Genomic DNA, 15,355 nt, shown 5'->3' with positions numbered 1-15,355 from the left:
TTGTATATGGGGTCCAATTCTATATGTTTGTTGATTGCATTACGGGTAGAGAACCATGCCTCTAGGAATTCCCGTGTGTGTCTATGTTTGGCTTGGGCTACTATGGTTACTCTGCCCCAGTTAAACTGATGGCCTTCATTGTCTGAATGTACCGATATTAAGGAGAGTTCGTCGTGTCGTTTTGCTGCTAGCTGATGCTCATGTACTCTGATGGCCAGTTTCCTTCCTGTCTGTCCGATGTACTATGCAACGACCGCCACAAACATAACATCGGACGGGCAGGAAGGAAACTAGCCATCAGAATACACGAACATCAGCTAGCAGCAAAATGGCACAATGAACCCTCCTTAATATCTGTACCTTTGGACAATGAAGGCCATCATTTAACTGGGACAAGGTAACCATAGTAGCCCAAGCCAAATATAGACACGCATGGGAATTCCTAGAGGTATGGTTCTCCACCCATACCTGAATCAACAAACATATAGAATTGGACCCCATATACAAACCCACACAGATCAAAACTGGAAATGGCACTACTCACCATAACGGACTGGACACTATAAATTCCAAGTGGAGTAGAATAACTTCACTTCATCGAAGGCTCCACTGATGATGTCACCTAGCATGGTGACAAAACGTCTGAACAAAAACAAGCCAGCTCAGCGAGCAAATCAACAACCTCGTCCACAACCCGAGCTACGGACCTTTACCGATACTTTAAATTAGAAGCAAAATTTTGTTTTCTATTTTTCGATGGTCCTTAGTATTACAGTTTACTAATCACTCTGTATTGCATGTTAATTTCTTTTTTAACAATACCTCGAAAATGGAGTCACAGGTAGTTAGGATAGTGAAGAAGGCATTTGATATGTTTGCCTTTACTGGTCAGTGCATTGAGTATAGGAGTTGGGAGGTCATGTTGCGGCTGTACAGGGCATTGGTTAGGCCTCTTTTAGAATATTGCTTGGAGGGGTGGAGGTTAGACAGACCTTATGTTTAGGGTAAAAGTTCGGCACAACACCGTGGGCCGAAGGGCCTGTACTGTGCTGTACTGTTCTACGTTCTATGTTCTAATTCAGGTCTCCCTGCTATAGGAAGGATGTTGTGAAACTTGAAAAGGTTCAGAAAAGATTTACAAGGATGTTGCCTGGATTGGAATGTTTGAGCAATAGAGAGAGGCTGAATAGGCTGAGGTTATTTTCCTTGGAGTGTTGGAGGCTGAGGGGTGATCTTAGAGGTTTATAAAATCAGGAGGGGCATGGATAGGGTAAATAGATGAGGTCTTTTCCCCAGGATGGGGGAGTCTAAAATTAGAGGGCATAGGTTTAGGTAAGAGGGGAAGACTTAAAAGGGACCTAAGAGGCAACTTTTTCACACAGGGTGGTGTGTGTATGGAATGAGCCGCCAGAGGAAGTGATGGAGGCTGGTACAATTACAGCATGTAAAAGGTATCTGGATTGGGTATATGAATAGGAAGGGTTTACAGGGATAGGGGCCAAATGCTGACAAATGAGACCAGATTTATTTAGGATATCTGGTTGGCATGGACTAGTTGGACTAAAGGGTCTGTTTCCGTGCTGTATATCTCTATATGAGTCTATAAAAAAATTGTAAAAGTTGACCAATTATCTTCTGTATGTAACTGCATAAATTCCCTCTCTATAGACTCCTTAAGTCAGGGAGTATGTTTTCGAAAAAATGTCCTGGTCCCTTCTATTATATCTGGTGAAAGGGAAGACTCTCACACAGACACACACATACACACACACGCACACACAAAAACACACACACACACTGTCTCTCACACACACATGTCATAGTTGACTGGAATGCTTAAGAAAGGCTTATTTTGGTGGAACAAGGTGGTCTACTGGCTATGTTGAAATGGCCGATACCTCTATGACATTGCAGTTAGACCACAGGACCATGCACCCTGACCATTAGATAGCTGGTTGACAAGATTATGCAGCACGCTTGGACAGGAATAACTGACAAAGTAGATCGCTGATTAAATTATCAAACTAAAATGAGAGCACATGATGTGCCCTCGGGAGTGACCACACTAGGAAGTGGAGGGGGGGCGGGGGAGATAAAGTACTGATGATTGCTAGACAAGTTGTTTATTTCTGTGTATAAAAAGCTGTAGCTCGTGCTCATGAATCAGAGTGAGTTCGGTATTCCTGCGTGTCTACCTAGAACTCCTCTCCCTGCATTTACCGGTAACTGCTTGTAATAAACTGCTTGGTTCGCTTAAATGATCTCCTCCATCTCCAAGTTGTTACTGCCTCTGAGAAGGTCACTCTTACAGATTGGCGCAGTGAGCAGAGTGACCACTGTCATGGGATCGCTAAGAGGGTGAGTACGTTATATGTTACCCCCCTGTAGATAGAGCGAGCCCGTGTCAACGGTCTGTGTAAGCCGTGATGCCCATTTTATAAAACAACCGAATGAACCAGAGTGCAGAGGCGCAGTGAGGGGCAAACTGGGTGTGGTGCTGATGGACTAGCAGGACAGCGACCTCAAATAACAAGTGTGCTGACGGACTAGCGCCAGAGTAAGCCCTAATAAAAACCTCCGATGGACAGGCGGGCAGGTGGGGCATTGTTTAAAGAGGAAAAACAGAAAGACCATAATATATTTTGTGGGATGGACTCAATGGATAGAGTAAATTAAGGAACTCGGACTGTAAGGGTGAACAATGCAGTCTGAGAATTGTTCGCGTTTGATAAAGCATAAGTCTTTTGATTAAAAGCACTTAACATTGACATCATTCACCCTTAAATTGGTTGAGTAAGATTTCAGACCTAGGTTACTCAGAAACGAGCAGGGCACGTCCAACAAAGTTCTCAAACATCCAGACTGAGCCGGAATGAAGAGCCCATGTGGGAAGAAGGGACACTGTAAACAAGAATGCTGGAGACCAGGAGGAGGAAAGGCAGAACAGGGACCAAAACAGAAGCAGAATAGTGCGACAGCTAACACTCCCCATCAGCCGGTGCCTGCCCAAGTAGGGAATCAGGAAAACTCCTCTGTCTGCCATGACAGATAGTGGCCCTTGGAGATAGTAACAACAACGGTGGGGAAAGAATCTACATTGAAGTGTTAGGGGGCTGGCAATGCACTATGTTGGTGGATACCTGAGCCACCCTCACAGTTACCAATATGGAAGGTCTACCCTGGGGAGGCGATGCCTAGTGGTATTATCGCTGGAATGTTAATCCAGAGACCCAGGTAATGTTCTGGGGACCTGGGTTTGAATCCCGCCACGTCAGATGGTGGAATTTCAATTCAGTAAAATATCTGGAATTAAGAGTCTAATGATGACTGTGAATCCATTGCTGATTATTGAGGAAAAATCCATCTGGTTCACTAATGTCCTTTAGGGAAGGAAACTGCCATCCTTACCTGGTCTGGCCTACATGTGACTCCAGACCCACAGCAATGTGGTTGGCTCTGAACTGCCCTCTGAGCAATTAGGGATGGGCAATAAATACTGTCTAGCCAGTGACACCCTCAAGTGAATGAATGAATTAAAAAACCCTCTTGGGTAGAACTTGTGGGATAGTGGGAGTAGCAGGAAAGACAAGAGGACTAGAAACAGACCCAGTTACAGTTCAAATTAAAGATATGGTTGTCACAGTCAGCATCTGGTATGTGGAACAATTTGGAACAATAATTGTCACAAAGGGCAAATTTATCACATTTAGAAGAAGTTACAGATTAGGCCATTTACCTGTGAATAGAACATCTGGTAGAAAATATTCAGCCCAAATGGGAATGGGATCAGCAGAACTCCTACCACCTGATAGCCCTAATATGCCCCACATTATGGGCTCACAATAAAACAGAATGTGGAAGGATAGACATGTCCCCAGTCACAATACCTGGGCAAGTACATCCACCCAAGAAACAATACCCCATAAGACTAGAAGCAGTTACAACCACTGTGGAAATAGTAAAGGACCTGATGGCACAAGGGGTCTTACAAGAAACCCGTTCCACCACCAACTCCCCAATTTGGCCAGTCCAAAAACCTGAGGGTCATACTGCCTTACTATTGACTACATAGAATTAAACAAATATGCTGACAGGATAACTCCCATTGTAGCAGACCCAAGCACAATTCTAAACACATATTAAGACTGGGCATAACACAGTGTGGAGCTGGAGGAAGAAACCCAAAATGTCAGCTTTCCTGCTCCTCTGATGCTGCTTGGCCTGCTGTCCTGCTCCTCTGATGCTGCCTGGCCTGCTGTGTTCCTCCAGCTCCACACTGTGTTATCTCTGACTCCAGCATCGGCAGTTCTTACTATCTCTTAGCCTGAACATAGATTGTTTACCGTATTGGACACAGCAAACGGGTTTTGGGCCATTCCTCTTGATGAGGAACATCACTACAAATTTGCCTTTACAGTAGGAGACCATCAGTATGCATGGACCACACTGCCTCAAGGGTTTCATAATAGCCCGGCAATATTTCATTAAGCAATGGCGAGTATCTTGAAGCCAGTTAAACAATGGTACATAACTTGCACCATCCTCCAATATATAGATGACACACTAATAACATCTATGAATAACAAGGATCACATGAGGATAGTATTGCAAGTATTAAGGGCTCTTGAGACAGCAGGACTAAATTATAAATCTAGAAAAGCCCAACTGGGCCTTACAGAAGTCAAACACCTGGGACAAATTACCTCACAAGGACAAAGATCCATCCCGATGGAAAGGAGAATAGTGATAGCTGAAATGCCCCAACCAGTTACTGTGAAAGGAGTGAAACAGTTACTGGGGCTCCAAAACTACTGAAGAATACTTACAGAAAATTATAGTCAGATAGTGAGATCCATACAGGACCTTACTGTAGGGGACTAGGCCAGCCAAGATAAAATATCCTTGGGCCCCCACGACAGGAGGCAGCATTTGTGAAGATCAAGAAAGTCTCTGCTTTGGGCTTATCAAATTTGAGTAAACCCCTCCATCTCTTTTGCCATGAGTCCAGCGGATATCAATCAGCGGCAGTCCTCCAAGAGCATGGAGACAAATTGAGACTGGTAGGATATTACTCAGGAAAACTAGACCCTGTAGTCCTGGGACAACACAGATGTATCCGAGTCGTGCCATGTACTGCATGGGCCATAACAGCCAACCAGAATTTACGCCAAATTGGGAAAGTTATCCGACCCTCCCCACACAATACTGTCCAGTTATTAGAGGCATCACTGATGGTAGAAGGGCCAAGTGGGAAGCAGAACTCCTACCAGGCCAGCAGCATGTAGAAGTGATTAAGGACACCTGAGAGAACCCAACTGCTGAAATGGTAACACCTGGGGTCCCTCATGGATGCCAGGCAAGAACAGAGGGGGATGACAAAGACAGCAAATGGGTCCAGGAGGATCTCCTAGAAGAAACCGATGTATGTAACTTATGTAGATGGAGTGCGGGGAGCCATGAACTGCATGGGCAGTGGTGGATGGCCAAGGCTGGGTATTGGTAGGAGAAAGGATAGATAGCATTCGGCACAAGTAGCAGAGTTGACAGCCTTCACTAGGGCACTAGCGCTAGTGAAAGAAAAAAGAGTAAACATTTATACAGTTAGTAGATAAGCGTTTGGGGCAGTGCACGATTATATGATGGTGCAGGTGCGACAGGGATTTGTGACCTCAGCAGGCAACCTGATCCAGCACCAATACTGCATTTGGGCTCTGGGAGAAGCCACTAAATTCCCCAAGCAGGCAGTAATAATAAAAATAAAGGCCCATTGTAAAATAACTACCCCAGACCAACAGGGCAATGCCTGGGCTGATCAAGCAGCAAAGGGAATGCTGCTCTGAAACCAAATCAGCATAAGTACAGTTAGAAAGGACAGCCCCAAAGCCACCCCATTATGGGATATATTAGAAATACAGGCAGCGGCAACAGCCAAGGAAAAGGTCTTGTGTACAGCCAGGGGTTAGGCAGGACTCAGATAATTGTGGAGATGAGGGATGCAGTAATTGCCCTACAGTGTACCCAACAGACATTACTTGATGTATACCACAGTGTGGCACATGCAGGTAAAGACAAAATGACACACTTGATGTCCAAAATATGGCGGTGGAAGGGAACGGATAGAGATATAGCTAAACATTGCCAGCAACACATCCCCTGTGCTAGGACTGAGCCGAGGAAAGGATATAAAATTAAAATGAGACACCAACCCCGACCTAAGGGACCACGGGAAAATATACAAATGGATTTTATTGGACAATTGCCGCAAAGCCAGAATAAGCTCTATTGCCTGGTCCTGACTGATCAATTCATCCAGTGGGTGGAGGCTTTTCCCAGCCACGATTTAATGGCAGAATCTTGGCCACTGAAATAATCCTGACATGGGGAGTCAGCAATTAGATTCAGACCAGGGGACCCACTTCACTGACTAATGCCTCAAGGAGGTGTGTAAGCTATGAGGGATCTCCCAGCGATTTCACATCCCTTACCACCCCAGAGCTCAGGAACGGCAGAAAGGACAAATAGAACTTTGAAACAGGCATTGATGAAGGCATGTCAGAAGGAAGGGGTCAAATGGACCAACGCCCTCTCCGCTATATTATTGGCACAGAGGGGGCACCTCACAGACTGACACCCTTTGTGCTGATGACAGGACACGCTATGAAATTGCTGCAGGACCTGATCACTGATGGAAAAGAGATGATAAATGCAAAAGGGCATGTTTGGGAATGTATGCGACACCTACACACCCACCTACAACAGCTGAAGGATCAAGTGACACAAATACAACAGGTTCATAACTGGGAAAGGAAGGCGCTTCCTCCCATGCTCCCACTGTTAAGGCAAGAGACAGAGTCTTAGTACAAGGAATACCACCAAAATGGGGGTTGGCATCGAAATGGTATGGACCTTACGAGGTTATTATAATAAGTAATCGTGGGGTATTATTAAATGAAGCCACCATAGGGAAATGGCGCCATCCATCCCAATTGGAAATATATGAAAACTAACAGCAAGTGCAAGATCCCTTGATCGAGTGGGCTCTCATCGTCGGCTACCATGATGGAGCGCTGGTGATAACCTGGACCGGTGATTATTCTAATGTGACCATAGAAGCTTACTCCATGCTCTCGCAGGCCTGCCAACATAACCACAACTGCACCACTTGTATACAGCAGAATAGCAAAATATATTATACTAGCAATATTGACACCTGCCAAAATGGCGAATGGTGGATAAGGAGGGAAGAGACTATCTAATTTACCTGTGCACAGGGTATTCCCCTGTTAACCTGCATAGATACTGATGGAAAGCCTGTTACCGAGACTTTCGGAGAAGGGACTGGCACAGCAGTATGCTATAACATAACCTCCAATATTAAGGATCATTGTGACTGTAACCTCCTTACCCTCACGAAGCAAAGTAACCAGCATCAATATAAAGGAATGCAGTTCAGAATAATAAATGATACCATTGTATGGTCCCAAACCCAAAATGTGGGAGAGATGAGCAGTTAACCACAGTGGCAGACCGTTAGTACCAGTTGTACCTTGGGATGGAGAGAGTGCTCTGTTATCATATACCCTATTGTTCATTATGGAAAACGTTCCAAAACAGTACCAGATCTGAGTAGGACAATGGCCAAACCACCCATACCTGAGCCAACCCCTGCCAGTCCTACTTGTGATGAAAATATAACTTATACACTGGGTAATAGCTTAGCCTTAGAAGAAACAGAGGCCCAAGTGTTTTAAACCCCCCAGATAAAAAAGATTTACCTCTTGATCTAGGTCAACCTGACGCTGCCCACTCCTTGCCCAAAAGAACAAAGAACTGTCTTTGATTCTCTGTTAATAGATATTTTTCAATGGAGACCCTTACTTCAGTTGGACCGAAAAAAATAAACTAAACAAAAGAGGACTTGCTGAAATGGCAGGAGATGGATATGCAGCAGGAGTAACATCTGTTAACTCCCTTGATCTCGCAGCCCACAATGAGCAACTTAACCAATTATGAGAAAAGGTCTGTGACCTGCTACAAGACAACCTCAATCTTCAGCAACTCACCACAAACCTCAGAACACAGGGAGCAGGAATCGACATCACCCTGATCAAGCCTGTACAGCAGAGTATCAACCAGCTAACTGACCAAGTTAACGAGAACACCAGAGTGATCCGACAGGCTCAGCTATGCTCCCTGACTGTGTCACAGGCCTTAGCTGACATTCAACTGACACTTTGCAATAATTTGCTCCCCACCTGGATAACCAATCAACATTTGGCTAATTGGACAAATACTAAGAGTACTCAAGGTCTCGGAGATATTTCTCATGCTTACTGGCTACAGGACAGTCTTTTAAGCCAAAAGAAGATCATTGCCTTACTTTTGCACATTCCACACAACATGCAAGAAACTTACAGCCTCCTGAACATCCATGATATGGGCATTCGAAATGGAACCCTCCAAGCAACTCTCTGTGCTGGACCTCGGTTTGCCATTCATCAACACAATCAGACACAGGTCATTGATATTCAACTCTGTAGCAATCATCGAGACAGTTTCCTGTGCCCTGAAGATGCTGTTAGCATCACCCCTACCTGTGGCCTGCATCATTATGAGAACCGTGATATTACATGGGTCAAGGGCTATGGCACGCAAGTGGTATATGCCCTAGACTCTATCTACGTCATCACCAGATCAAAACTATACAAAGGATGGAAACACCTGCAACCTAGCAGGCCACAATCTGCATCTGGAATCTGAAAAAGCCCATCACTCTGTCCAGTGGTACCATCATTGAACCTATTCTCAAGCATCAATATCACAGCCGGTATTCACCGGTGCCTTGAGCGATGTTACCGCACTGCTCCAAGAAAAGGTTCCCCAGATACTGCATTTACATACATCATGGGAGCAAATTGGCGGAAGAAGCAAAGCAATTGGAACATGAATGGGTCAACGCATCTGTCAGGCTACAGAGACTGCTAAGACTGCATTACAATCCAAACCAGGTAGCTCAGAATTTGGGATTTGGGACTAAATGTTAACATTCATGTGTAGATTCATATTGTATCCCATGTGTTTGTTATTTTGCAATTGCTTATGCTAATAATTTTAATAATCTATACTATTGAAAAAGATGCTGAAGTGGACTGCTACCAAGGAAGAACTCATTCCCCTTGTTAACAAAGCCAATTTTAAAGATAAGATTTTCAGTCCCCCATCAGCCCCACTAACTGTAGAGGAGGAACAAATATAGTTATCTGAACATACATTGACCTGTGGGTCATGGGTTGGCCATGGGTCAACAGGGGGGACTGAAAGGGAAGACTCTCCCATACACATACACATGCACACACTTAAGTATGGTAGAATAGACATGAAATGGTTGACTGGAATGCTTAAGAAAGGCTTACTCTGGTGGAACAATGTGGTCTGCTGGCAATGTTGAAGTGGCCGACACCTCTATGATATTGCAGTTAGACCACAGGACCATGCACCCTGACCATTAGCTAGCTGGTTGACAAGATTAGCCAGGACGATAGGACAGGAATAGTTGACAAAATAGAAAGCTGATTAAATGATCAAACTAAAATGAGAGCACATGATGTGCCCTAGGGAGTGACCACACTAGAAAGAAGCGGGTGGAGATAAACTGCTGATGTTTGCTAGACAAGTTATTTATTTCTGGGTATAAAAAGCTGTAACTTGTGCTCATGAATCAGAGTCAGTTTGGTATTCCTGCGTGTCTACCTAGAACTCCTCTCCCTGCATTTACCGGTAACTGCTTGTAATAAACCGTTCGGTTCGCTTAAACAATCTCCTCCATCTCCAAGTTGTTAGTGCCTCTGAGAAGGTTGCTCTTACATCTGCAGTATTTTATGGACTAGCTAACACGCATTGTTTTAAAACAAAAACAAGCTATTTGGAAGAAGGTAATATCTGCCAAAGACTTTTTTAGCTATCTCAGTTTTTCTAACTTGGAATAAGTGTTTTGAGATCGAGTAGTTTAAACGTAAGTGAGAGGGATTATAAAAGGAATGTTTCTGATCTATGTTAGCTGTAACCAGGGACTAAGGACCATAAATCAGTTTATGCTCTACTTTCCTCTCAAACTACTTTTACATTATAGATGAACATTTATCATTCCATTAGTTGTACTCCTAAATGTAAAAGCTGTCGTTTTGAGAACTTGGGGTAGAAGCTCTCAAAGTATGTCTATGAATGTTTAGAGCCCTGGTTTTGGCCAAGTGAAGGAAGAGGTATATCCAAACATTTGCACTTTCGGCCTCTGCGTAAGATGGCAAATAATATTTTAAAAAGACTGGTTTATGTGTGCCATGTAGCTTAAAAATAGAAAGGCACATCAGGTGTCTCCAGGAACTGGATGCCAGAAGTTGATATTGCAGTCAAACATTCAATATACTTTTCCCCATGTGTGGACCTCCACTCTGTGCAACTTTCCTGCTGTGTCTGCAGATTTGTCTTTGTCCCTGTTCATTATGTGTAACCCGTGAAAACTATTAGCATTTTGTACAAAATTTCTTTGAAAGAGAAATAACGTTGCAGTACAGGCAATAATGGTCGCTGCACTCCTTTTGTTGTAAACACTTGAGGCGGGCTGCCTTCTAACATTATGGATACTTCACTGGGAAAGTGGTTTTACATTGATCCTAATGCCCACTATGTGATCTAAGCCTAATGATTGCTTAGCTCTGCATGTCAATGATTGATTATGCTGTTTTTGGTCATTGTTGTATTACAGAAAATACCATCAGCTGACTATCAGCCAATGGCAAATGGAAATGACGCAGTGCTAATCAGTTGGTTCAGGTGAGACAGGTGGTATCTAAAGTCCACATTTTGAGTTTGGCAACATGTTCAGGAAAACCAGGCTAATATCCAGTATTTCACCCCACTGTTGCTATTCTGCTGGGCTGTAGCCATTAATTCTTATAACATCAATAATCACCTTGCACTTCTAGAGTTCAGCAATAATTATTCAAGAAATATAGAGCAATATTAAGTATATATCACTGGGTGGAGTACAGCCAAGGTCTGTGCTGCTTTGTTTTTAAAAACAAGTGTAACAACATGAAATGTGAAGGAGGGAGGTAACCCAAAGCGGACATGGGTTGTAGTGATAAGCAGCTCTTGAAAGGGAAACTGAGATGCCCACAAAGAGGGGATTTGAACACTGATAAACTGATTTTAAATTGATCAGTTCTGAAGAAATGTCAGCCTTTTCAACGTAACATCAGTCAATGTTTTTGATACGCGTATTCTTCCTTCCTGACAACACATAGTTAATTAAATGCTCAGTTGCATCACCGCAGGCTTTGATGTGGATGTCAGTCTCTCCCTTCTATTAGGGCATTAATGAAGGTAACCTAAAGGAGATTACAGCTATAATGTGGCACTTGAGAACTGGCTGAGCAACATTATTCTTCCTTTTTGTTTGACAAGCTCCCCCTGCCCCCGACTCCAACCATGTATGTTGCTAAACTCTATCAATGGCTACTTAGGCCGCAATATTTTACCGTTTTTCATACATTAATTATTTTCATGCTTGAGACTAGGAGTAAAGCAACCATGATGTCAACTAAAATCTGCAGCTTATATGTGATGGACTTTGCCTTTTGTTTAAAAAAAAAGTAATTATTTAAAAAGAATGTAAAGGAAGTAGAATTTCACAATGCACCCGGGTGCTGTGAGGCAATGCAACCCTGCAAAAATCTGCAATGCTTCTGTTTCCATATTAAATATGTTCTGTAAACACCAATGACTGCTCATGTGACATGAGATCTATCTGTGTGGTTGTTGGTGCAGAAATAGACCGATTTAATACAGCATCGCAGCAGAGAATTTAAGGGACTGAAGGCTTTTAAGATTTTTGCCTTTCAGGGAGAATCTAAATGCTCAAACATTTACTTCAGAATTCAGCAAGGGATACAAGATCTGTATTAAATTGCATTTAGCGAAGACAACCAAGGATTGCCTATTTCTGTCAAATACTTCCACCTAATGGTGATGCTCCTGCCATTCCTTTTTATTTTTGCACTGCATTTGCGATGAACTACAACTGGGCTTTTCAAACTGAGCTGTAAAGCAGACTAACTGGACAGGAAGCAGCTAGCTTTAAGCGTGTGATGTGCATGTTTTCCCGTCACAGCAGAATTTGGTTGTGCTGCCTTTTTATTTTTAATTTGATGATCGGGGCTCATCTTGCATCATCAGTGCATGACAACAGCATTTTACTGTTGCCTCCTATCCATCTGAATCAGCACCATGTAGTTGACAGCTACTGAATTTAAGGTGAGCTGCCCCTCCCCCTTCCTTAGCTATGGTGCAGTATACAACAAGATTAAGCTTACTACTGCAAACCAAAAATGGCAGGCAGGTTTAATACTGCTTCTTTTCCAAACGGGCCATGTATTGATTACTGTGTCTGATGCCCTTCTGTTTGAAATGTGAGTATGTAAATACCATGCATACGTTGCCTTGACAGCACCGGTGAGTATAGTTTGGACTGCATTTCAACATAAAATAGAAAAGCTTTTTAATTTAAAAAAATTGCTTAATATAGCTTGAAATGATAGATTACTGATATTCCGTCCATGCCCCTTAGTGACTCTGTTTGCAATGAGATTTTGTTGGTTATAAAAAAATCGTTTTTTTCCATTTGTAATGCCAATCGGTACTGCTGGACAACTCTACGTCCAAATATTGTTTCTGTTGGTGTTTACCAGAGTTTTTAGATTTGAATTTCTAGATCCAGGTTTATGATGCAAATAGCAGTTGTAACCAATCTATTTTTAGCAGTAAAGTTGTGCACATTGTGTACCACCGCTTGTATGTTTCTGACTCGTATTTTTGGCAGTGATATCATGGGTTGATTCTCACCTAGTGTGACAGGCGGCCTTTGCAGTAGTCAGCTTCTGAGCCCTGGGAGAATGGTTTTCGCGCAACAGCTTACACAGGTTTGCAGACGGGCTATTTTTACAGAACAGTCTTGGTGATGATCTGAATTTTCAGGAACACCGCTTCTGCGAGAAGCACAAGTGCAACAACAGCTTCCTGCACTGGAGGGTTTTGTTTTTTTTTTAAAAAAAGGTAATAACGGCAGGTGTCCAGTGTGTTTTTTTTTGTATGGAAATTGTAAAAATATTGTATTGCGTTCGATGCTTTTTTTTTCTCCTCGCAAATAGATTTTAGCATGCATGGCGCATAATGTTTCTCCTGGTTGATATTTACGTACAGTTTGCTTTTGTTAAAAAAGAAAAAATATTTTCGCTGTGTCTTCAGCTAAGGATGTTTATTGAAAATGTTTGATTACTCGTCAGAATTCATAGTTATTCCATTCTAGTCATTCATTCTATATTAATGTATGTAGGGATTGGAAATAGGGGTAGGGAGGGGTTATTACATTTAATAGTAACAACGGCAGCAGGTAAGGTAATATATAACACTGTGAGTATTCTGTTGTTTGCTGACCTTTAGCATTTTAGTACGCAGCATTTTTATCAGAAATCTTTTGAAGTGCCATTTTCCTTTCAAAGAAAAGACTGCAGTGGATCTTGGAAAAAAAGATGAAAGAAAAGACCATTCTCCATTTTTGTGTAAAACGTTGACATATCAGAAAAAATTGCTTTACAGGACATGTATTTCTAAGATATGAACGCATCTGTGAAGCACTGCCATTCACTCCCTTTTAGTTTTCAATGGCTCTGACAAGACCATGGTGCTGTATTTGACAGTAAATTCATAATCAGAACTGTGAATGCACGTATTAATTTTGTCATTCCACATCTTGTTCACTGTATTCTAACCAGCCTGCTGTTCTTCAACACTAAGTATGAAGAGGTGGAAGTCATACTAAAAACAGATGCGCTAAATGATCGTCAAAGAAAGCTGTTCTCGATTTGATTTTCAACCTACATACCTGCAGCATGAACATTTTATGAAATCAATTGCTTGGCTATTAGTCATTGCTGAGAATACAAGGTGTTTTCCAATAACTAATGCATAACAGCATGTTTCTTTGACAACCACATCCAGTCAGCTCAAGCAGCTAAAACTAGGATTGGCATCCTGGGATTCTTTCTTCATCTGCATGTGTTTATCACCACTTTTTTTCCTTAACATTTGACTTTATTCAGTTACAAACATTTGTCTTTGTGCTCACCATTGACTTGGCATTGCAACCGAAAAATTGGTGCATGACTTAACTTTTGCATTAAAATTTGAATGGGTTGGGAGATCAAGACAATAAGAGGCTATGTCCATTTAGGGCGAATTTGAATTTTGGGGTTTGAGTGGTATTAAATGAATTTATATGTTGTGAAGTAAACAGGAAGACCAAGCCTTCAATTTTGTTTTAAATTAATTTTTCACTTTCTAACTGTACAATTTGTGTTACGGTGTCTAATACAATTTGCATTATGATCTGTCTAGACTAGCCTTCTGGGTACAATCCAGTTATAGTGCTAAATGATTGCAATTACAATAGAATGCAGGATGGCAAATACCATTCAATGCTGATCAGTGCTGAAAATACTTGAGCTCTTGAAGAGGTTTGGTAAAAGTGAAAATTTATACTCTCGTAATACCGCATAATTTAGATTGTAAAGCTCATCTAATGCTGTTCAGTGCGCATACTGAAATAAAAATTGCCCTATTTCACATTTGACGATATCCATAATATGAAGAGATTCATTCTGAATTGCTAGCAGCAGCCATTTTATAAGTACTTTATATTCTGTTTTTCTGCAGTTGGTTTCAAAATGGCTGCTTTCTGTTGTGGTTGAGTGTTCACAGCCTTGTGATATGCTGCAAGAAATAGGAATTACTGCACTTGTCCACTAACTAAATCAAGTAATGCTCTCTAAATTTAACCTTCAAAATAGCTTTTTCTTTTGAAGTGTTAAATCAACAGTGATTGTACTAATTCCTAGAAGTATCTTCAAAGAATGATATGGTTATTCTGAATAAGACTTCTTCAAAGATTAAGAAATGGCTGCAGACCTTCAGATTGGTGGCATGATAATGGTGCTGTCAGACAAATGGCAAAATATTTAAAAATTTACTTTTGACAGTTATAGCGTGACAAAATAAATAAGATTGTTGCAAAAGAATCACACTTCACGTGAAATATATTCTAATCAGCTTTTTCCTTTTTGTATCTGTCCTTTTTTATGATGTGGTAGCTGAGTGACCTATTTAATTTGTGGATCCTAAAGTAGATACTCCTTAAAATATCCATGTTGCTTGTTCATCGCTTTAGAGTATAAAATATGCTGGTCAGATACAGTAAACTTACTGATAACATTTTGAGAATTTATTCAGAGACAAGCTGGTG

At 41.9% G+C, this 15,355-nt stretch overlaps 1 protein-coding gene across 3 annotated transcripts in view; it reads left to right on the top strand.

Annotated features, from left to right (window-relative positions):
* zbtb38 (zinc finger and BTB domain containing 38) overlaps positions 1-15,355 on the top strand; it is a 106,318-nt gene that overhangs the window by 38,908 nt on the left and 52,055 nt on the right. Inside the window, exon 1 of one of the 3 annotated variants that reach the window (XM_048604766.1) lies at positions 13,013-13,110. The exons of the other annotated variants lie outside the window; for them this stretch is intronic. The gene's annotated coding sequence lies outside the window, so the exon portion shown is untranslated. Of the gene's footprint in view, positions 1-13,012; positions 13,111-15,355 lie in introns of those variants that run through there. 3 annotated transcript variants of the gene reach the window in all.

Source organism: Rhincodon typus, chromosome 13 (assembly GCF_021869965.1).
Source record: "Rhincodon typus isolate 14 chromosome 13, sRhiTyp1.1, whole genome shotgun sequence".
Classification (NCBI taxonomy): Eukaryota; Metazoa; Chordata; class Chondrichthyes; order Orectolobiformes; family Rhincodontidae; genus Rhincodon; species Rhincodon typus.
This window is presented reverse-complemented; position numbering and strand designations above follow the sequence as displayed.